At 42.1% G+C, this 22405-nt stretch overlaps 1 protein-coding gene across 4 annotated transcripts in view; it reads left to right on the forward strand.

Moving 5' to 3' along the window:
- Zbtb7c (zinc finger and BTB domain containing 7C) overlaps positions 1 to 22405 on the forward strand; it is a 319556-nt gene that overhangs the window by 10264 nt on the left and 286887 nt on the right. The window contains exon 1 of one of the 4 annotated variants that reach the window (XM_063231715.1): positions 1781 to 2056. The exons of the other annotated variants lie outside the window; for them this stretch is intronic. The gene's annotated coding sequence lies outside the window, so the exon portion shown is untranslated. Of the gene's footprint in view, positions 1 to 1780; positions 2057 to 22405 lie in introns of those variants that run through there. 4 annotated transcript variants of the gene reach the window in all.

Here is a 22405-nt window from a genome sequence, read left to right on the forward strand (position 1 = left end):
CCCCCTGGCTGAGAGACTGGACCTACCTCCATCGGTAGGCTTGAAGGCAGCAAGCTAAAAACTGGCCCTGGAAACTACCTGATCAGGGAGAATCTTTACTACTTCAGGGTGTGTGCAGGTAGGGAAGCTGTGATCTCACAGGGAATAAGATGCATTTGGGTTCTTGTGGTGTCTTTAGTCCTGGATTAACTTTGGTAGGGATCAGGAAAATTCCAAGACATGATGTACAGTGATATCTCAGTTTACAAACTCAATTTCCTCTTCTCTATTCTGATTACAAACCAAATTAGAGGAGAACTGAATCAAAGTTTCCCATGTGGTCAACATTGAAGCTAACCATGGAACTTGATTCAGTCCTTGTCCAATTCAGTATGAGACTAGAATCATGGAAAGAATTAAATTGGTGAACCAAGGTGCCACTGTACCTTGGATTTGAAAATGAGTTTGAAAGATGGTGTTACACACAGAACATAGATAAGCCTTATGCAATGGCTAAATGATGTAAGGCAATGTATATGGGTTATAAAGTTTCAAAGAAAGACCAGTCATGTATCCTCCAGTCTGTGTGCTCAGAGCTGGCAGATGTGAGATTTGAGATGAGCCTCTGAAAGGGAGCCTGGCAAGTGAGCTAGAATTGACATTATTGAGCAACTGCTTTGTGGCAGATCCTTCCTGACTGTGACATCTCCATTAATGCTCATAGTGACTTTCAAGTCAGTATTATTATTCCCACTTACCACATAAGGAACTGAGGCTTACGTGTTCAGGTTAACTCACCTGATGTGGTACTTCTGCCAGGGAGTGAAAGAGCTATGATTCCAGAGCCCATACTCTCTTGCAGCACTGAAATTGACAGGGAGGTTCTAAGAGAGTATTCACAGTGTGGGGAACAGCTTGGGCAGTGGTAGTACAGCCAACATGACACGGGCCAAGTTCAAAGAAGTGTCCTCTTGTCAGAGGGGTGTTATGAAGCAGGAGGAAATGCATTTGCTTATGAAGGTCTGGTTTAGGGAAGCAGTTGTAGCAACTCTCACCTCCCAGGCTAGTTACCCTCTGTCTAGTTCACTTCTGGTCTTTCTGCCTTGGTTAGCTCAGTGCTGATATAATTTAGGAGGTGGCATGCTTTTGATTTTTAGCTGTAAACAATAAGAATTTAGGAAGGGATAATCCACTTGATACTAAGTAATAAAACCATGTAATTTAGTTCAACATCAAACTGGGATGAATTTTATGCAGTGGACAATATCTTTCATATGACATTTTGGAGCCACATAAAGCAGTTATAAAAATGCAACTAGCAGCACAAAGAAATACCGGGCCACTAAATCCAGGTGTTAAAATATCCAAGAAGTGTGTGTTATGCATGTGTTATAGTTCTGCAGATGTATAGTTCTGTCTTTCCAGTTCTGTGAAAGCCACATGACTTGCTGACCACTGCTGAGGCCCGTGGTTGAGGATAAGAATTCCTCTTTCATTATATTTGCTCTGTGGTGTGGACCAAGCAATATGTGCTGTTGGGGGGTGGAGAGTGGACAGCAGTTGAGAAAATGATTTGGAGGCTGGTAAATCTTGTGTAATGATTAGGCTGTGAGATGTGGTGAAGAGATTCAAGGACCCCATTCCAAGGCCTCGGTTTGCATAAGCTTCCTCCAGTGGATTTATGTCCATCTTTGTAATTTCAAGGTCTCTCGGTCCTAGTATTAATTTACAGATAAATGTAAACCACTTCAACAAAAATCCTGCTTTTTATTTTCTGCCTCTAGCACTTGCAAATGTGTGCCTTAATGAAGGGTTAGTAGGTGGCAGATCTGATCTCATCCGAGGCTTCGTATCTTGAGCCTTGCAGAATATTAATGGAGGGTAAAGAAAATACTCCCCATTTCTGCTTTAGCTCTGATGGTTGATGTGCTTGTGCCCATTTTGCAAATCGTTTTCTAATTCAGATTTCAGCTAGTTTCCAAGAATTCAGAAATCTTGCTCACAAACTGGGCAGTGCAGAAGTGAAGGCAGAGGGTAAAGTCCCAGGTTTTTTCCTTGCCAGCCATTGGAAAAATAGGTAAGTGTGTTTGCATTCATCTACCTGGAGTTCTTGGGTGTCTTCCTAAACTGCTTTACAGGAACTAGGGATGGGGAGAAGTTGTAAAAATGAATTATTTGATAAAATAATATTTCTACTTACATTATAGGAATTATGCTATGTCCTTCCTGCTTGGCTTTGCTGGGAACTCTTTATTCCTTTAGGTTCTGATGCACCAGATTTGGCCCATCTTACAGAGAGTCACCTATTTGCAGAAACCATTAAGAGCCATTGTTTAACTAAAAGCTTTTCTTTTCCTTCCTTACAATTTTCAAGCCCCTGCATTTGTACAAACCTGACTCAGCAACATTCTATTTTGGGAATCTGTTACCTCTTCTCAGATTCTGGGCTGCAGTTCCCTAATTTTCTGCTCTTTGCTCAGAAATGGCAGTTACCTAGATTTTTGGCTCCAAGTCTCACCACAAAAGGACACATCTCTATATGAGGACTCTTGCTCAGCATTTGAACAGAACACACATGCACATACAACCATGACCCTGATATTTTCTGTCTCTCTCTTCCTCTCTCCTTCCTTAAATGGGATTTTGGATGAAAAGCACCCACCACAGGGAGTGTCATAGAGCCCAGAACTCAATAAATATATTGACTATTACTAATATTGTGATTACCATGCTCAGAAGGAAAATGTAACCCCTGAACCTTTTGTTGTCATGCTCAAGAATCAGAAAGCTCTCTTACTTAGCGTAGTGACCCTTTTTGTTGCTTTTTATACTCCATTCTTCATACACACATACACACAGAGCACATTAAGAGTCTGTTCATTCTTGGGATGTGTGCAAAATTCCAATTCCTGTCAGGAGAATTTATGTGGGGTTTTAGAGGGGATAATCGACCAGTTAGTATGTGCGCACTGATTTTATACACATACGCGTTGTCGTTTACAGCACGCATTATAACATCTTCAGTCTCTGCCAAGAATGTGTATTTCTTAGCTCCGTGCATTTGCATATTATGGGTCCATAATTCCAAATAGCTGTAAAGATCTCCATAGAAAAATGTAGTCACTGTACTCTGATGTTCTAAATCTCAATATAGCAGTATAACCTGGCTAATTTTTGCCCCTGCTAATGTGCCAGCCCTATAATTTTTACACACTAACACCCATATACACTCACAAATCTCTGACTTTACTTCTAAGCAAAGATTTAATACCTGGGAACTGAATTATGCTCTCTGTCCTCCAGATTTCATTACCTTTCCAAAATGTATCATGCATAGGGCACAATGTACTGTGGTCTTATTACAGATCATTAAAAAGAATTGTCAAAATAAATGAACACACTTCATCTACTCTTCCCCTGGTTTGGGTCGCCGCCCCTTACCCTCACTCCTAACCTCCGGCTTGAGTCATCTGCCCCGTCTCTTGCTTAGTGGAGCTCTGTGATGAGCAAAGAGCTCTCCAGAAATTGTTCTTTCAAGCTAATATCACCAGAAAATCCAGCCACCCACACCCTACCCTCTAGTCAATCATAAGAGCATTTGCCATTGGCAGCGCTTGATTTGACCAAACAAAATAGAGCAGCAGGAAGAAAAGGCACTTCTGAGACAATTTTTAAGATCTTGTAGGTTTTTGAGTCCCCTGAATTTTAAAAGCCAGCATGTGGAGGTTTTCTTTTTGAAGTTCAAGGGGAAAAAAAAAGATGCCAAGTTGAAGTCTCTCCACACTGTTTCAGGATTGTGAGCATTAAGTAGCTGAACTATATTAGTTTCAAGGGCTGTGATCATGGTAGAAATGCTGTAGAAATCCACTGTGGCCAATTTGGGGGCCACCGAGGCTGGAGACTGACCAGGGCTGAGGAGGGACCTCACTGGCTTTTTTGTGTGGTCAGTTTTGCACAATGGTATTTAATGAGAAAGTCCATACTGCAAAGAACACTTTGAAGATTAACAACTCTGTTTTTTTCTGGTATCTGGAAAGATCCTGGCTTATGGAAGGCAAAGAACATCATTTTCTAGTTGTCTTTCCTAACTCAGGAGCCCAGTCTGGGCTAGTTTTGAATTCATTATGTAACTGAGGTTGAACTTGTGGTGATCTTCCTACTTCAGCTCTGGGTTACTGGAATTACAGGTGTGCACAGCCATACCCAGTGGTTATGATTGCCTTGATCCCTCTCAGATTTTGAACTTTGAGGTTTATTTTTAATTGGACCATTTGCTTTAAACACGTGCGAACATGCATGTGTATGTGATTGTTTTGCAGGTACCCTGACCAAAACTGTCTTTGGTTTTGATTAAAAGTTCAATCAAAGACAAATCAAATGAAATATTTATATTTAAACAATTCTTTTTAATTTTTTGGGGGGGTATCGGGGATCAAACTCATGACCTTACATTTGCCAGGCAGATGCTTGTGCCACTGAGCTAAATCCCCAGCCTTCTTTTTAATATTTTTAATAGGCTTATTGAAGTGTAATTTATGTATCATAGGATTCTGTTTGTTTCAGGTATTAAATTCAACAGTAAACTTTGTGTGTGTTCATGTAATCAGGAAAAAAGGGTGTTTTGTGAGCAGAGACTGGAAAGAAGGAGAAAGGAAAAGTGACTTTCTGTTCGGAGCTCATGCAGGTGGGCCTCCACTTCACCTTCCCTGGAGGGAGCTAGAAGTGTAGTGAGGAAGGGGCACATTTGGCCCAATTTCAGATGGAGCTGAAGCAGTTTCTGAGATCATGCTGGATGTTCCAATTCCCCCAGTAGTCACACAATACAGTACTGTCCCTGGAGCTAAACCAAGGGACCAGGAGTGCTCACTGGTCAGTAAGTGAGTAGAGACCAGTCCTAATCTCCTGACTTTGCCATGCTGGAATGATCTAATGTGGGCATGGGAGGAAGTGGGCAGGAAGGCAGTGTGGCGGTCACTAAAGACTCATTTATCTCCTATATAGGTTTCTGGTCTGCCAGCTCCGTGGCTCAGATCCAGAGCTATCTTTGCTGCTCACAGCTATCTCAGTGAGGACGTTGCTGTCCTCATCTAGCAACACTGAAAGGAAGGGAGTTCAGGTGGAGGATTCTCCAACTTTGGCCTTTATTGCAAGGCAGCAATCCTTTTGTAGCAAGAAATTGGGCTATCCAGAGAAGCATAGCTATAGCTTGTACTTGGATTTCTGTTTAGAAATGACTATTTTAATTCCTGATTACATCCTATTGGGTTGTATATATGGGTTGTTTTGAAAGTTCTGGGGCAAAAACCTGTATTTGGGGATTAAAAATGGAATTTCATCTTTAAGAATTCAAAGCTTTTCTTTTTTAAGTGAAGGAATGATTATATGTAGATGCAAATACTTCTCAGACATTTGATGTGTGGAGAGAAGGGAAGCTCTCATGCTCTAAAAGGGGGACAGTCCTTCCCTTCAATTGAAGGCACTGTCAAGGGGAATTAACCCACTGGGACACTTGCTTGGAGGGCTTTTCCTTTCAGCCTTTGCCAGCTGGTGTGGAGCAGAAAGCCAACTGGTGAGGCACAAAGCCAGGGTCTATATTGAGCTGAGAGGCACAGAGGACAGAAGGAGGTAGAGGTAGCCCCTCGTGCTGAAGCACCAGGGCAGATGCAAACAGAGCCACTAGCAGGTTGCTGGGGTTAGCACAGAAATGAGCTAGCTAGAGCCTATACAAATGGAGGAGTTGGAGGAAGCAGACAGGAGCTCTGCAGCACTAGTCTTGAAGCAGGGCCCAACCTAGACCAGAATTGTCACCCTCTTCCAGATATTTGTCAGACAAGCAAGTGTGCTATGGGGCTGCACCCTACCCAGTCACTTGAATCAGAAATTCTAGGGGTGGGTGCAGTGTTCTGTAGCTTGACAGGCTTTCAGTGTGTTCTGCTAAACTCTCCAGTTTAAGAACCACAGCATGAACGTGGTGATTCTGTAAGTCATATCTGATTAATTTTAAAAAGTTTTATGATTCTATAGGAGGTATAATTGAATATATAGCAAAAAATCCAAGGAACTACACTCATAAAGAACACAAAGGAGATTTTGAGACTGGGCTTTAACATCCTGGCTTGACTGACTTAGGGCTATGGGAAGTTTCCCAGCCATTTCTTACAGATTTCAGGGCCTCATTTTTCTTGCTGAGAAAGGCAGGGTAGTAGTTAGCCCTTTACGGAGTTCTTCAGGGTAAAGGAGACCCAGACACGTCACATAGGCAGCATTAGCTCAGGACTTCTGCCTGTCAAGCCCCTACTAAGATGTCCCTCATGTGGCCAACTCCTGTCCCAGGACACTGCTATCATGTGGTGGTGGTTACTCAGATGCTACCTCTTCTTTGGAACTGAGTACCCATTGAAGGGGTCAAAGCTCTAGTCCACTCACTTTATTTTACTGGTAAGGAAATGGAAACTTGGGGATTTTCAGCCACACAACTGTTAATAGCAGAAGGAGGGGAGGAGCCTGGGTTTGCTGCAGCCTGGCTCCTCCACAGCTTTTTTGCCCAGGTCTTTTGTCCTCATGCTCTTTTCTCTGTAGAACACCAAGGCTAAAGGGAGAGCCCTCAGGAGATTCAGAGGAAGTGCTCCTTGTCAGATGCAGAGGTTGTGGGCACGGCAGAGGGCATCGAGCGGGTGCTCATCTTCCACTTTGGTGCAACTCTCACTTGCCTCTCAGTGCCTTGGTTTCCCACTGTGGAGAACACTGCCCCCAGAGGGAGGAAGAAGCAATCTTGTTTGGAGACAGGTCTGTGGATGGTTTAGGTTTCCCATAGCCAACTTCTGTCATGAATTTCCCAATATAAAGATGGCAAATATGAATACTGCTATATTTCAAAAACAAAAATTTAAGTAGTTACTTGCCAACAGTTTATTCTATCCTTTCTACATGCCTAGCACATTTCTTGGTGTGTGGGAAAAACCACATGGCAGTGTGAGACATAATTCCTGCCCTTAGAACATATTCCCTCACTGGGAAGAAGATGTGAAATATAACATATTCATGGAAACATAATGAAAAAACAAACAAGATGGCATGAGGAATAGGTGGCAAAATGGTACTGATGGTGTTTGGGGCAGGGACAGCAGAAAAGACAGGGTTGGACAGGCTGACTTTGTGCCTGAGGTGTTTAGAAGGGTGGCTGGGACTTCATTTGGAAGGCGAATAGCAGTGTGGAACACAGAAACCATGCTTATGATAAAAAAGGGGTGTTACTATATTTCACTATCGGCAGGCTGCCGCTTCTGATATAGCTAACTTTTGCTCGTGTATATGCAGGCAGGGGGGCCCAGCCCCTATTTTCTCAATGCCCCTGCTTTCTGACCCATCACAGTACTAGTTTATCTGGCTGGAGGGGAGATAGAGGCAAATAGTTGTGAAGGTCAAATGCTTGTGTTTTGCAACTTCCTGAGGTTCAGGAAGAGATTCACCAGAGAGGGCAGCTGGCTGTAAGTGATGCTAAAATGGGACTTGTAGTTAACTGTGGCTTTCAGATGGCCATGTTTTCCAGTGGTCTGCATTTCAACTGTCTTTTAGCAATAAAGTGCAGCTCATTTGAGCATCTATTAGGATGGAGACTGACTTGCTGGGTTGGTGCAGTGTATTTCTTCCTGCTTTCCTTTCCAACCCAATAAGTGACTCTTTCTGGAATGCTGTTTGTACACTTCATTTGCTATCAAAAAACTTCCAGTACATTTAGACTTCTGATCTCTGTGTCCACATTTGGTCAACCGCTCCTCTGTTCTCATTGTCCTTGAGTCTTTGTACATCCCAACTCCAGCTACTTCACTGCTCCTGAACACAATGTGACAGCTCACACTCCCTCCCAGTTTTTGCTTGTTCATTGCCCTTCACTCTGGACTCTCTTTTACTTTTATTAAAATCTTACTCATTTGTTAAAGTTCACTGTGTTTGCCTCCTACTATGAGAAGTCTTTCTGGACATCCCACTGAAATGAATTTCTCCTTCACTTCTGTAGGAGAAAGAGAGGATGGGAAAGAAGCATGTTGGGTATCCGGGAATGTTTGGAAGATTTGACCAAGATTTGAGGCTCTGGAGAGGTGTGGGAGACTTAGGGAGGGAATTAAGGACAGCATGAGTGATGCTTCTTTTGGCAATCAAGTGGCAAGATAACATTCTTTGAGATGAGGCAGAGAAGGCTTTCAATTTCAAATGAAGACTTTTCTTTCAATTATTTTAGATTGCTGGGCCCATAATCCTTGCAGAGAATGAGTGATCGGGGCCCTTGAATTTATGCAGGTTGCCAGCTGCATTCTTCTAGCACATCTGTGCCCAGGCTGTATCCCATCATCCTGCACTCAAGGTTGCTTATGTATATTTCCTGCCATGCTATGACCTGGATTTTCCAGAACAGCCCTGATTTGTGGTTTGAAATATATAGCCACTGTGGATGAACCTAGCTTTCTGTAGCTTAGCTTGATTCCCCTCTTGGCAGGTATAAGAGCCTCTTTGTCTGCATCCTTTGTGTTGGAGAGGGTAAGTACTTGTTGACTGGGTAAGTGGAAAGGACAGGCCTTGAATCCAAGTTCACTTTGATATTGGGTTGTGCACATTCCTCCTTTTTGGACTCAGCATTTGCACTCTTTGTTCCTCCAATCTGTTTTTTCCACCTTTCAACAGTAGCCCAAAAGATTCTTGCTGTTTGTGGTGGTGGTGGAGAGGGCAGGTCTGAGTCCAGTATAACAGCACTGATGGTCCCAGGGAGTCCCTCACCCCCATCAGGTCACTCACATTCCTGCTTTTAAGTTCATATGAGCCTGTGATTACACACAAGGGGTTAAAAAAAGTACATGTATGTGGCCAGTGGACAGTCTCCCCATCGTGGAATCAGGGCAGCTGAGAAGGCTTCTCTGGGGGGAGCTCTGCAGAGACACATGGGCTGAGTGTCTACCTCCCTGGCCGATTGCAGCACAGCCGTGTGGGCTGGCCTGGAGTAAGGAGTATCACTGAGTATGTTTAAAACCACAAATCATGACTCTGCCCATATTGAGGGTTTCCTGTGTGTTTCTGAACTGCTAGCTGGAGGAGGTTAAAGGGACTGTTGGTATGCTTTACTTTTGAGGCACGTCTCTCTCTACTCTCCTACATTCCCTTCCCAGTACTTCATGCGTTCTGGGCAGGGTGTGTGTTACCTACTTCGCACCAGCATATGTGCTGTATATAGACTTGTAATGGGGTGATTTTATATGGTTTCTTACCTCCTCTCTGACTATACCCCAAAATTGGGTCTATGATTATTGGGCTATATGAAATGACTGGGTTAGGACAGGAATGAAATCCTGACCGTAGCCCCTCACCCTGGAGTTCCAATCCAGTGACCCAGTTACCCTTAGCAAAAATCACTGATGGCTTCCTAATTGCCCCACAAGGGTAGGTACTGATAACTTCTGCAGTGGCCTATGGAACAATTGAGACCCCCCAAAAGAAAAATACGCCAAATTGAAAAGAGGCCTGCAGGCCAGAAATTCATAGATACTGAAGTGTCTATAAAATATAGTATTAGGTCTCCTGAAACTTATTTCAGTTCTAAGTTCATCCTTGTAACCCCGTTCAGTGAAGTGTGAGTGACTTTATTCTATTGACTGTGGCTTGAGACTGCACTAGGTATTATTACTTATCATTGCCTTCCGAGTTATTATCCCCAGTCCCTGCCTCATTTTCTAACCAGTTTTCAACAACTTCTATTATGGGGTGCAGTGACAGCAAGCAATGAAGATTGCCTGGTCAAACAATCCTCTTCCTGCCTGTCCAATGCATCTCTCCTCAGGTATGTTCTCCATCTTCCAGTTTCTGGCATGGGGAGGACCTCCAAGCTAGTTTAAGTGTAGGTGGGTTTGCCTTAATGCTGTGCTTGTGCTTGCCAAGCCCACTTCCTGGGAGTGGCAATGGAGTGTCTAGGCTGTGGGTGGGGTTGTCCTGGGATGGAGATAATCTTGAAGCTAAGCTTGCTCCGGTCTTATTTCCTTCATCCCTTCTTCTCTTCATCACTGTTATTGAGACAGAACCCAAGTCTGGTTTCTTCCTTCCATGTGTCTGTTGATTTCATTTCATTGATTTTACTTCCATTTTTACTGCTCTAGTTCAGGATCCGCTAATGTAAAGTCATATAAAAAGAGCCAAGGACACAGGCTGTTATTCATTCCCATTTGCTTTGACCTCTGAAATTATGCAGTCTCTAAGATTTTTTTTCATATGTACATCCATGGTCCAGACTCTTCACCACAACCATGAGTGCCTTATGTGTGGCTTCCAGAAAGCCCTTCCCACCTAATCCAGGCTCCATAACCCTGATCAAACTCTGCTGTTTGCTGTTGCCAATATAATACATACTAAGGTAATACACCTCTTTCTCACATCTTATTTTAGGTTATGCATCTGTATTTCCATGTCCACCTCCATGTCCATGTCCATCTCTATCTTCATGGCTATCTGAATCTCCCTGTCCATCTTCATCTTCATGTCCATCACTATCTCTATCTCCATTCATGTCCATGTCCATCTTCATGTCCATCTCTATCTCCATCTTTATGTCCATCTCCATCTCTAACTCTGTCTCCATCTCATCTCCATCTCCACATCCATATCCATCTCCACATCCATCTCTATCTCTGTCTTCATGTCCATGTCCATGTTCATCTCTATCTCAGTCTCTATCTCCATTTCTATCTCCATCTTCGTGTCCATCTCCATCTCTGTCTCTGTCTCCATCTTCATGTTCCATCTCCATGCCCATGTTCATCTTTGTGTCCATCTTCATATCCCTGTTCATCTCCATCTCCATGTCTATGTCCATCTCCATCTCTATTTATCACCATGCTAAGAACTGGGATATAGAGGTCATGCCTGGGGAGGTGATAGAGAGAACAGGAGAAGACCATTTTTGACCAGAGAGTTTTCACTGCTTGCTGTTAGTGTACTCCACAACAGAAGTTGTTGGAGACTGGTTAGAAAGCTGGGTCAGGGCCTGGGGACAGTGGTCTCAAAGGCAGTGTTGGAATGATTAGTAATGGTACTAAGTGCTGCCTCAAACCATAGCCAGTAGACCAAAGATATATATATATATATATATATATATATATCCCAATCATGCAAAAGTATGAGAAGAAATGCAGTGGAGTGCATTCTCTGAACCTCAAAGCCCCATCATTTTGAAAAAGAGTGTAACTGAATTATTTTTCTATAGGAGTTTTTGTTTGGGGGAATCTATAAGACGTTATAAGGAAGGGGAATTCTGTGTTGACCCTGGCAGGTATCTGGGTGTTCAGCAGGCTGATGATTTGATCCCTGGTCTTTGGAGACTAAGGTCTTATTTGCAGTCAGGTTGTGGAAACCACATGTGGTGGAATGCTTTCAGTGAAAGTTCACGTGTGGCCTGGATAAGTTAAGAAGAAAGTAGTGGGCTGACATAATTCCTACTAGACAATGATTGAAATGTTTATCTGCTTCCCACTCTCCCATCATCCAAGGTGCAGGGAGTGTAGAGGGAGAAAAAGAGGTTAACTCTTGGTCCACTGCTTCTGTTTTATCATTGTTGGTGAATTTTTACTTTCAAACTGTGCTTATTCTGAGCTTCTCTTTTTCTTAAGCTATTCTATACATAGGCACAGACTAAATGTTCACTGGAGCTACGCATAATAAGGTGAGTCTCCTGCACCGCTCTGACATTGACACATCTACAATCAATTGTGTGACTTTTGAGTTATATTGTAGATGTGTTTCTGCATTATTCATTCTTCTCTTGTGGGTTGGATGTTACAGAATTGCCTACAGAAAAAAAGAATATTTAGGTTTCTCTTATGTAGGAAGGAGTGTTATTAGTGAGGATGTGTGACGCCATGTAGTGGGTTTTGAAGGGGCGTGATTATAATAGTAACTGTCAACGATTTCATTTTCTTTGTTTTAAAGAGATTTATATACTCCTTTACTATCAAAAACAGAGTGAAAAGTAACCATGCAGAGTCGAGTTAGGCAATGAGAGCTTCTTGGTCTCGTTGTTATTGGTTATGTTTTAGTAATTTTTAGCAAATAGTTTTACAAATTTATTACAAAAAATAATCCTCTGCTCCCCCACCCCTATATTCCTCACTTCAGAAATAACTACTTTCTAATATTTCTCCTGAATTTTTATACTTATAGCCACATTTCTAAATAATGTACATAAATGACTACTGCCTGACTCCAGTTTCAGGTTTTCTCTGTTGGTTTCCTACTTGTAGAAAGTAGACATTAAGTTCTTTCACTGCACCTACCCTTTACCTAATAGTACAGCACATATGCACATTCATCAGCTGTATTATTGTTCCCACTGCCTCCTGATAAATGCATAATATACCTATTTTCATTGTTATGGGACTTGCATTCCTATGGGAGGAGTAACGTAATTGCCATTACTTGTGGCTATGAGATTAGCTTAATCAGTGGAATGTGAGTAGGAATGACGTATGCCAGTTTTGATCAGAAGCTTAAGAGCCATTGTGTGGTCTGGTTGAATTATTCTTTTCCTTTGCCCTCAAACTGGAGATGTCTCAAAGAGATTGCTGATCCTTCAGTCTAGAACCTAGAATGAATAAGACATGCAGTGCACCCACAGCTGGTCCATAGCTGTGCTTCAGTGTTACGTAGGTGACAAGCAGGTTCTTGTAAACCACTGAGATTTCTTTTGTTACTGCCATGTAACCCAGCAAAAGCTGACTGATACATTATCCTGCAAATCCCAACATACTTATGCCATAATTTTAGTGGGACAATATTTGAGTGTTTACCTTGTTATGACTATGTACACTCTCAGAGTATTTCTTTCATTTTGCAATATATATTTAGGCTTGATCCATTTCATTTTTGTGGTTTGCTAAACTATTGTTTTTTTATCACTGAATAATACCCCATTTTATCGATGTACTACAGTTTGCTTTTTCATTTGCCTGTGGAAAGACATCCTGGTTGTTTTGAGGTTATGACTAAAGTTCCTTTAAAAATTACTTTAAAATTGATTTAAAAATTCATCACTCTGGTTCACAGAGATTTTCTATATTATTTTCATCAAAAAATTTTATCAGTTTTTCTTTTTAAATTAAATGCTTGATCCATTTGTATTTGTTAAGATGCATGTGGACCTATTTCTGGGCTTTCTGTTACCCTCTGTTGAACTTTGTGTTTATTCTTTTGCTAATACCAACTCTTGTCTTGGTTACTGTAGCTTTATAAGAAATCTGGAAATTAGCATAAGTCCTTTATCATTGTTATTTTTCAGTACTATGTTTTATGATCTTTTGCTTTTCTAGATTTTTTGGTCCATATGAATTTCATGATTGGTTTGACAATATCTAGGCAAGTATCAAAAATATTTCTGGGTTTTGATGAAATTGTGTTGAATCTATAAAGTCAGAAAGAATCAATATCTTAATGTTGAGTTTTCCAATCCATTCATGAATGTTGAATGTTGTATGTTTTTGTTTTTAACTCCATTATTCTGAAATGTCACAATGATATGCTTTGCCCCACTGTGGATCTGTTTTTGTCAGCTGTGCTTATATTTTGATCTAAGATCCCACTTGGCAGCTTTTTTTTTTTTTTTTTTTTTTTTGCTATCGGGGATCAAACTTATGACCTTACACTTACCAGGCAAGCACTTGAGCCTCTGAGCTAAGAGCTAAGTCCACAGCCTTTGGCAGATATTTTTAATCTGTAAGCTGTAGCCCTTCAGTTCCAGGGACATTTCCTGATTTTGTAGCTAGTTTCCTCCTTATTTATTTGTTTGGTTCTGTATCCTGTCCTTTTTCTAAAACCTAAATAGTAGAACTTCTGAAGTGGTTCTTTAGTTTGGTTAACTTTTCTTTCCTCTTTTCCATCTCTTTGTATTGTACTTTTGTGAAGATTTCCTCAGTTTTACCTTTCTGTACAATTTGGAGACTTCGTTTGTTCACATTTGTTCATTTGTTCATATTTTCCTGTATTTTAATATATGATAATTATCCTGTACTCTTCATTCCTTTCTATTGAATCTTTTCTTATTTTACGATTGTGTATTGTCTCTGAAGAGATTAATGATATATTTCTCTCAAGTTTTCTTCTTCCTGTTCAGTTTGTGTTTCTTACAAGTGCTTTGTTTTGGTCTCAATTATTCAGTTTTGAAGTTTTCTTCAGTTGTTTGGTTATTCTTGTGTATCAGCACACAGTTAAGAACCTCTGAGTACAGACTGAATTGGCAACTGTGGGGTTCATTGGAGAATGGTCTGCTTGGAATCTCCAGTGTTTGTATGATAAAGTCTTTCTTAGTTGGGTTGGGGGGTCCTTAGAGGAGTTCACCCAGCTCTTCTCTGGAGAGCCCCATACTGAGAGTTGGTACTCTGAAAGTCCAGTGGATGAAGACTGAGTCTCAATAGTCAGAATACAAATCAGTGTTCTTTAATTCTGCTATTTTTTGGTGTGGTAGGTCTGTCTTCAACTCTGCCTGCTGTCTCTTAGTTACGAAAGCCTTAGTCCTTTTCAAAAAATAGACCTTTATCTCCTGCGTGGTGGGCAAGGGACAATCTCTGATCAGAGAAAGAACCTGAGGGTTTAACTGCTTCCTAAACAAACTGCTAACCAACCTACTGTACTTTAACTTCTCTCCTCTTCACACTTGTTTGCAAGAGGAATCGATACCATTAGTTTATGAGCCTTGAAGACGATTTCAGAGTATAAACTGGGTTGGTTTTCAGCTTTCTCCACTGCTGGCTTAGAATTCAGCTTTTTGGAATTCCTGACCCATTTACCCACCCACTCATCTGATTTCTAGCTTCCAGAATTGTGTTGCTTTGGTTTCCTATCCAGCTGTACTCATTTATGTGTGTTTCTGCTTAATTTTTTTTAAAAAAACAGTTGTCATCCTAGTAGGGATTGGAAAAGGTAAAAGCAGATGCACATATGTCTGACTAGCCATATTTAATCAGTATTTATTCTGATTGGGCCAGGATTGGACCCTAGCAGTTGTTAACAATTTTGGTTACTTCTATCCAGACATGTTTTTTCCTATTTGTACTTAAGGATCAGTTCAAATGGCTCCTCCTTTGTGGTGCTTTCTCTTGCACCCAAATAGAGTTAACTATCTGTTCTCTGATAGTTTGTGTAGACTTTGCACTCATTTCCCTCACTGCAGTTATTGATACTTTGTGCCTCTGTCTCTCCTTCTTAGACCAGGAGCTTTTGAGTCATCTCTTTTTCATCTTCAAGTTCCTAGCACCTGACCCAATGTCCAGACTTAAACAGGCTCTTAATAAACATCTGCAGCATGAGTCAACACTCTGGAGGTGTGAGCTGTCTGATGTAGACCCTTCCCTATGATCTGTGGCCTCCAGACAGAGCCAGGTGGGGACTCAGGCCAGCTCTCTGAGGCTTGTTCTCAGTCCTGTTTCTGCCCATGGATTCTTTCTAGAATTCCTTTTCTCTGTCGCAACCTTTTCCCTAAAGACTTTGTCCACATGTTAGAGGTTGTGGTTAGGAATATGGAGACCACAATGTGAACAGGAGGTGTCATTACATAATGATATCTGCCATCTTTATGTTTCTGTGCACCAAAGGCAGGCAGGCACTCTGTGTGTGTGTGTGTGTGTGTGTGTGTGTGTGTGTGTGTGTGTGTGAGTGTGTTGGACTGGTGAAAGGCAGTGAGGAGGGTGTCATTATTCTGTAATTGACGTGCAGGCCAGCTCTCTTCCCTGAGGCAAGGCCCAGAGCATTAGCAGAATGACAGCAGCATTTACAGAGCCTGGCCACATGGCTGGACAGGTCTCACTGTGACACAGAAGCAAGTGGTGAATCTAAGAGGGACTGTACATGCCAACCTGCACTGGTACTGCAGAGTGACCGCCTCAGGGGGTGCAGGCCTTGGGTTGTGTGGCCCACCTGGGGCAGGAGGCTGTTCTCCAGGGCACTGACAGGAGTAGAGGGACCTGGACTGTCACTGGCTGACTGACAGCCATGCTTCCAGCAGTGGGGCCTGGCCTTGGGCTGATTTCAGGCAACTAGGGCTCTTCCCTGGACTCAGATATCATGCCCCCAAACAGTAATTAACCATGTGTATCTGAGTCACATGGGAAGCTAAAGTTTTCGGAAAGGCTGCCTTTTAGGTAATGCCTACTAAAGTTAGGTGACTGGAGACACATGGAAACTCCTTTCCTCCCAGTTCTCTCCCCTGATGTGGACTCAGTGGCCTTTTGTATCCAACTTAATACTAGTAGATAATTGCTTTGGATTGAGATATTATTCTATTTAAATTGCAAGTAACCATAAGAATACATTAAGCAAATATCAGTTGTTAACAATTTCATATGGATCAGTTAAAAATATTAGAGATGGAAAGATTTTTAGACTATTGCTACTTGCTAAGGCTCCTGGGACTAGCAACACACTATTCCCTAGGGACTCATTAGGAATGCATGTTCTCCAGAGCCAACCCTTACCCACTGGCTCAGGAGCTCTGGAGTTAGGCCCAGTCTTCTGTGTGCTGCAGCTGCCCAGATGGTCCTAATGCTCACTGAAGTTTAAGTTAACCACTGCTCCTAAAGACTAGGAAACAGAAAGACCCAGAGGGTACGGAAAGTGCCTAAGCTAATTGATGGCAGAACTGGACCAGAAGCCAGATCCGTTTCCTAGTCTGTCAGTTTCGAATGACAAGCGGTTGCTAGGGTCCAGGAAGGAATTTGTACTCCTGGAGGACCTTCTGCATGCATGTTTCAGAGTGAAAGTGTTGCCCTATTTATTTTTCATCACAGTCTTGCATTTTGTCCCCATCAGGGAAAGAAGGTGAAGGTCAGGTTTACCTGAATGGAGTCAGGATTTTAATCTTGATATCTTTCTTCAGTTCTGCACTTATGTTCATTTGTTGTGCATGTGTACTGTATACATGCAGACCATGGACAGCTGACATCCACAAGTTGGTTGCAAAGGTGACTGACCCAATGATCATGGGGCATTTTATTGGTGGCAGGCAGGGAACTTGAATGTTCTGACCCACTTATCACCTTTCCAGTTTTGCTTCTGGGTGAGTCTTGACTCCAGTCTAGAGGGAGAGGGGGAGAGCCATCACCTAGCCCTCACTCTCGTCCTCCTGATTTCTGGTCTGGGAATTGATTTTCTGAGTGATCCTGGGCTTCCAGGAGTACTTGCTGTAAATCAGGGTTGGAGTTTTACCAAAGGAAGCTCGTACACAAGTGTGTAGAACCTGCTGGTGGGCCCCATATGCCTGGGATGGGAAACGTTCTCCTTTGGAGTCAGAACCTTAGGACAGAAAAAGACAAGAGAGGTGGGCAAGAGAGTGCACACAGAGCAAAGCAGAAGAAATTAACAAGGCTCAACTCTCCATCTAGCTTCCCGGCAGCTTACTTTGCTGCATTTTTGGCAGAGATTGTCAACTCTGGCATATAACTTTCCAGCTGGGCTTCTCATTGTCTTGTCCAGAAATACCAGATAAAAGAAACCATGGAATGAGAAATGAGGAGCTTCCCACACTCAGATATTCGACCAGCATTAACTTTTTCTCAGGCCAGCACTTTCTCTGATGCCTGCTGGGATCTAGCTGTCCTAACATTTCTTGCCTCTGCTGTGTGGTGAGTAGTGTAGCAGGGTGAAGACCTGTGTTTCTCCCAAGAAGCCCCCAAACCCCACCAACCAGATGTCTACCCACTGCCTGGTATGTGCCTGAAATTCCCCTAGCATCACCTTTCCAATCAGCTTCACTGATCCCAAGAATGCCAAGGAAGGGAAATTCTTGGTTGATGAGCATTTTTTTTTTTTTTTTTTTTTGTGCTGGGGATAGAACTCATGACCTCGCGCTTGCCAGGCAGATGAGCATCTTATCGGATATTGGCTAAATAATTAGGGCTGTATGCAAAGGGAACAAAAACTCTGAGTGGAGATCTCTGGGAAAGAGTGGGACCAAAAGAAGAGCAGGAAGCATGGCAGAGAGCCTTGCCAATATTAGAGTGACCCCAGAGATAATGGAGAAGGGACTGTATATCACTCAGACCATGCAGCCAGTGAGGACAAAGTCCACCTGAGCTGGTCTGTGGATTGCAGGATGGAGCTCTTTCCAGAGCCTAATGTGATGATGAGTTGTTTAGTTTATTGCCTCAGGGTTCCTCTTTCATGAGCCTTGAGTTCATCTCTCAAGGAGAGGTGGCCCCCCAAAAGACTTTAGAGTGGGTTTTATTTGTGTGGTCATTAAATATCTCCTGATAGCCTCATAGGCATAAGAGGTGGGCTCTGGGGCAGCAGGACTGTCTTTGCTTATGTGGAGCTCATAGTCCAGTGGCAACACTGAAAAGTAAAACTAAAAAGCTAAGACACAGGGAGAGGAAGGGCTCTCCTGGAGCTGTGATTGAGATGCCTCTGGTCAGGAGGAAGGACCCTAGCTAGTCCAGGGAAGATTGGGCTGTGGCCACTTGAACTGAGTGCCTAACAGTAAACAGAATTTTATTGAGCAGAGGGAGACATAGATGTGGGGAGAGGCAAGGATGTCCCAGTTAAGAGGACCTTACAGGTAGAAGTGATATGGCCACAGATACTGGTGAATCATGGTTGTCTACAGGGCATTTTTAGGGAGATAATCAAGAGAGGGAGAGTGGGCCAGGCCCCAAGGCCTCGAACATGGCCATGTGGAGGAGTTTGAAGTTTGTTGTGTTCTTAGGAGTTTTATGGTCAACCGGTGCTTGCTCTCCAATAAGCAATTCCTTACATCATAGTGGCTTAAGCCCCCAAAAGGTTTAGTTTTCCTCCTGTCTGATGAGATCCTCACAGTTACAGTAGGAAAGAACAGAAAGATGAGAAGGCACACCAGCTCTTAAACTCCTTTAGCTTGAAGCAGTACAGTTCCCACTCATGTCTCTTGGTTAGAGCAAGTCACATGGCCCCAGATTAACTGCAAAGGAAGATGGCACCTGCATATTTGGAGAGCACTGACTGGCACTGCCATAAAAAGATGTTAATCAGGAAAATGAGGTGATCTGACATGGAGTTTCATATGTTCACTCTGGTAGTAAGTGATGAATGAATTGAAGGGCTTTGAACTCAGAAGCAGGGAGCTAGGCAGAGGCTCTTCCAGCTGCCGCCTAGGAGTGCTATTCTTGCTCCAGAATTCTTTTCAGCTATTAAGCAGGTAAGCACACAGATTCTGGAGGAAGGATGGGTAGTGATGGCAGTGGGGAGGAGAGCAGGCCTGGAGGACATGGGAGGTGATGGCAAGTCTGCTGATGTGTCCAGCAGGTTATCAGTACAGGAGTCAGATGGGCCTGAGCTGAGTGGTAGATGTTATTAGTTTCTTTGGAGTTCAGACTTTGCTCAAGAAAAGTTTACCTGGTAAGTGCAAGGTCATGAGTTTGATCCCCGATACTGGAAAAAAAAATGTGAAGTAGAGTTCAGACTTTGCACATATCACATCTCTTTACCCCTGTGTTCTCAGCACTCAGTAGGTCTTCAGTTAATGTTTGTGGAGTCCATGAGCAGTTGGTAGGTGAATCCATAGGTAGGAATAAAGGGCTCAGGAAAAGAAGGGAGTGGGATAGAAGCGGTGTTTAATGGTCTGTCTTCCAAGATAATAAACTCTCTCTAGTGTTCCTAACATTCATTGCCAACTATTTGTATCTCTTAGGAGTAATGAAAGCTGCCATGGCAGATGTACTGTCTAGCATTTTCGGGAGGCTTTTGCTCATTAACTTCTACCTGTCTGCGCTCATTTTAATCATGTGCCTGGCTGTGCCTTCACTATGCCCCCCACTGGTCACAACATAGAGACAAATGTCCTTCTGCCCAGCCTTTCTCTTGATTTCCAGTGTCAGGCTTTTAAGCCAGGAGAGAGCCGAGGTCTGGGTAATCTTGGGAAACCAACCTGTGTTTCTGGGCCTTGGTTTTTCTTTAAGTTAGGAGTTGGATGGGCATGGGCTAGCTCTGATATTTCCTGTTCAACAGAATGGAAATAAAGGCTCTGCGGGAATTTCTAGAAAGCAGACTGCAGCGTGGCAGAGCACATTACTTGTTCTTGAGGCTGCAGAAATTGAGTTGCTGGTACCGAGTGTGTACCTCCTCTTCTTACTTCTGCAGGACATGAACCCCTCTAAGAAACAGGTGAAAGCCCCAGACCACATCTCCAGAGATACGCACAGCATTCACAGGGCTGATACACCACATGTGTCCACTCTCAGGGGCTTCACAGTCTTCCTCTGAATGCAGTGTGGATCACCTCCTGCCACGTGCCTGCTTTGTCTTCCTCATGGGTGCTGGATTTCTATTATAGACTCAGTGCCAAGCTGTGGAAGAGCCTCAAGAGGCCAAAGGAAAGGCCTTGGAGCAGTTATCTCTGCCATTACAGGAGCTGGATGATACCTGTCCTGAGAGAGGCAGAAAAATCACACTGAGCACAAAAATCAGAGCAAACTTAACTGCTGAAGGCGGGTAGTATGTGTGTGTGTTTGTGTGTGTGTGTGTGTGTGTGTGTGTGTGTGTAGAGACAGAGATGGGATGTTGGCACTGTTACTTTAATCAACAAAATCCTTCTTGGAGGGATACTGTATTTTAAATGTTAAGCCTTTTATTTTGAGATAATCATAGATTTCAGGCAGTTGTGCAAAATAATACCAGAGAGATCCTTTGTGCTGTGAATCTAGTTTCCTCTCCTGGCAACGTCCTGTCAAACTGCAGTATATATTACCATCGGGTTTCTGATAATGGAGTTATGTACGGGTAAACCTGTAGTTAGATGAAAGTATTATAAGTTGATGATGCATTTAATACACCTAAGCTATGGAATATCTGAGCCTTGGTAACAGTACACTGGGGGGAATTAGTTGTTTCCCTTTATGAACATGTGGCTGACTTGAACCTGTGGCTCTGTGTCACAGTCCAGTATCTCAAGAATCACTAGTTTAGGAAAAGATAAAAATGCAAAACCTGAGGTTTGATTTCTACTAAGTGTGTGTTGCTTTGGCACCATCATAAAGTCAAAAAATCCTAAATGGAATCGTAAATCAGGGACCACGTGTGTTGATACTGATATATTGAAGATACAGAACACTTCCATCACTACAAGGATTCTTTCTTGTTACCCTTTTATAACTATTCACATCTACCTACTCTGCTTAACCCTTGGAACCACTATTCTCTTTTTGTGTCTATAATATTGTCATGCCAAGAATGCTAAATAAACAATCATATAGGAACTCGCTTTTTGGGATTGGAGGTTTTTTTTTTTTTTTTTTTTTTCACTCAGCCTAATTTCCCAAAGATTCATCTAGGCTGATGTATTTATCAGTAGTTTTCCCCTTATTGATTGCTGACTGCTATTCCATGGTGTTGATGCGACACAGCTGGTTTATGCTACCGTTGAACAACTTTTGGATTTCTGTATAATCAAGGGATTATTTAGAAATTGGTTGATTTGTTCATAAGTATTTGGAGGGTTTCCTGTTCTCTTGCTATTACTGATTTCTAGTTTGTTTCATTTCATGGAGGTCACGATACATACTCTGTGTGATTCCAGTTCTTCTCAACTCACTGAGGTTTGTTTTATGGTTGGGATATGGTCTATCTTGATATACATTTTCTGGACACTTGACAATAATATGTCTTCCGCTATTATTGAATCAAATCTTCCATGTTATGTTGGATAGATTCCATTGATTGATAAAATTGCTGACCTACTTCATATCCTTACTTAGTATTTAAGTGCTAAAAGAGGAGTGTTAAAATCTGCTAGCAAAATTGTGAATTTTATTTATTTCTGCTTTTATTCTATCAGTCTTATATCACACATCTTTTGTCTTCTGTATATACATTTAGGACTGCTACATCTTCTTTGTGGAGTGACCCTTTTATTAGTATATAATGGCCCCCTCTCTGGCAATTTTCTTTGCTCTGAAGTCTACTTTATCTCATATTAATAGAATTCTCCTACATTCTTTTTATTAGTATTTTCATGATATCTTTTTTACCCTCTTATGTTCAACTGACTGTATCTTTATTTGAAATGAATTTCTTATAGGAGGTCATGTTTTTGGTACCAGGGATTGAACTCGTGACCTCGAACCTGCCAGGCAGGTGCTTATGCTACTGAGCTATATCCCTTGTAGGAGGTCATATATTTTTTTAAAGGAAAAAAACAAAACAGAAAAAGGGTAGAAATAATACATAATTAAAAATATAAAAAGTAAGAAATCACTAGTTGATAAATTACATATTATCCTCTTAGAAATAGTTGTTTAAGTTATAAAAAGTAAAGCATACAAAGTGAACATTTAAACAGCGAGACTGCAAACAGTTCTGTTCAACTATCCAACAAAAACTTATTAATATGGTTATCAATCCTACACATTTAAACATACATGCAGTTATATCCTTTAGA

This window comes from Cavia porcellus, unplaced genomic scaffold (genome assembly GCF_034190915.1).
Source record: "Cavia porcellus strain 051 isolate PalLab524CR breed Dunkin Hartley unplaced genomic scaffold, mCavPor4.1 scaffold_20, whole genome shotgun sequence".
NCBI classification, from domain to species: Eukaryota; Metazoa; Chordata; class Mammalia; order Rodentia; family Caviidae; genus Cavia; species Cavia porcellus.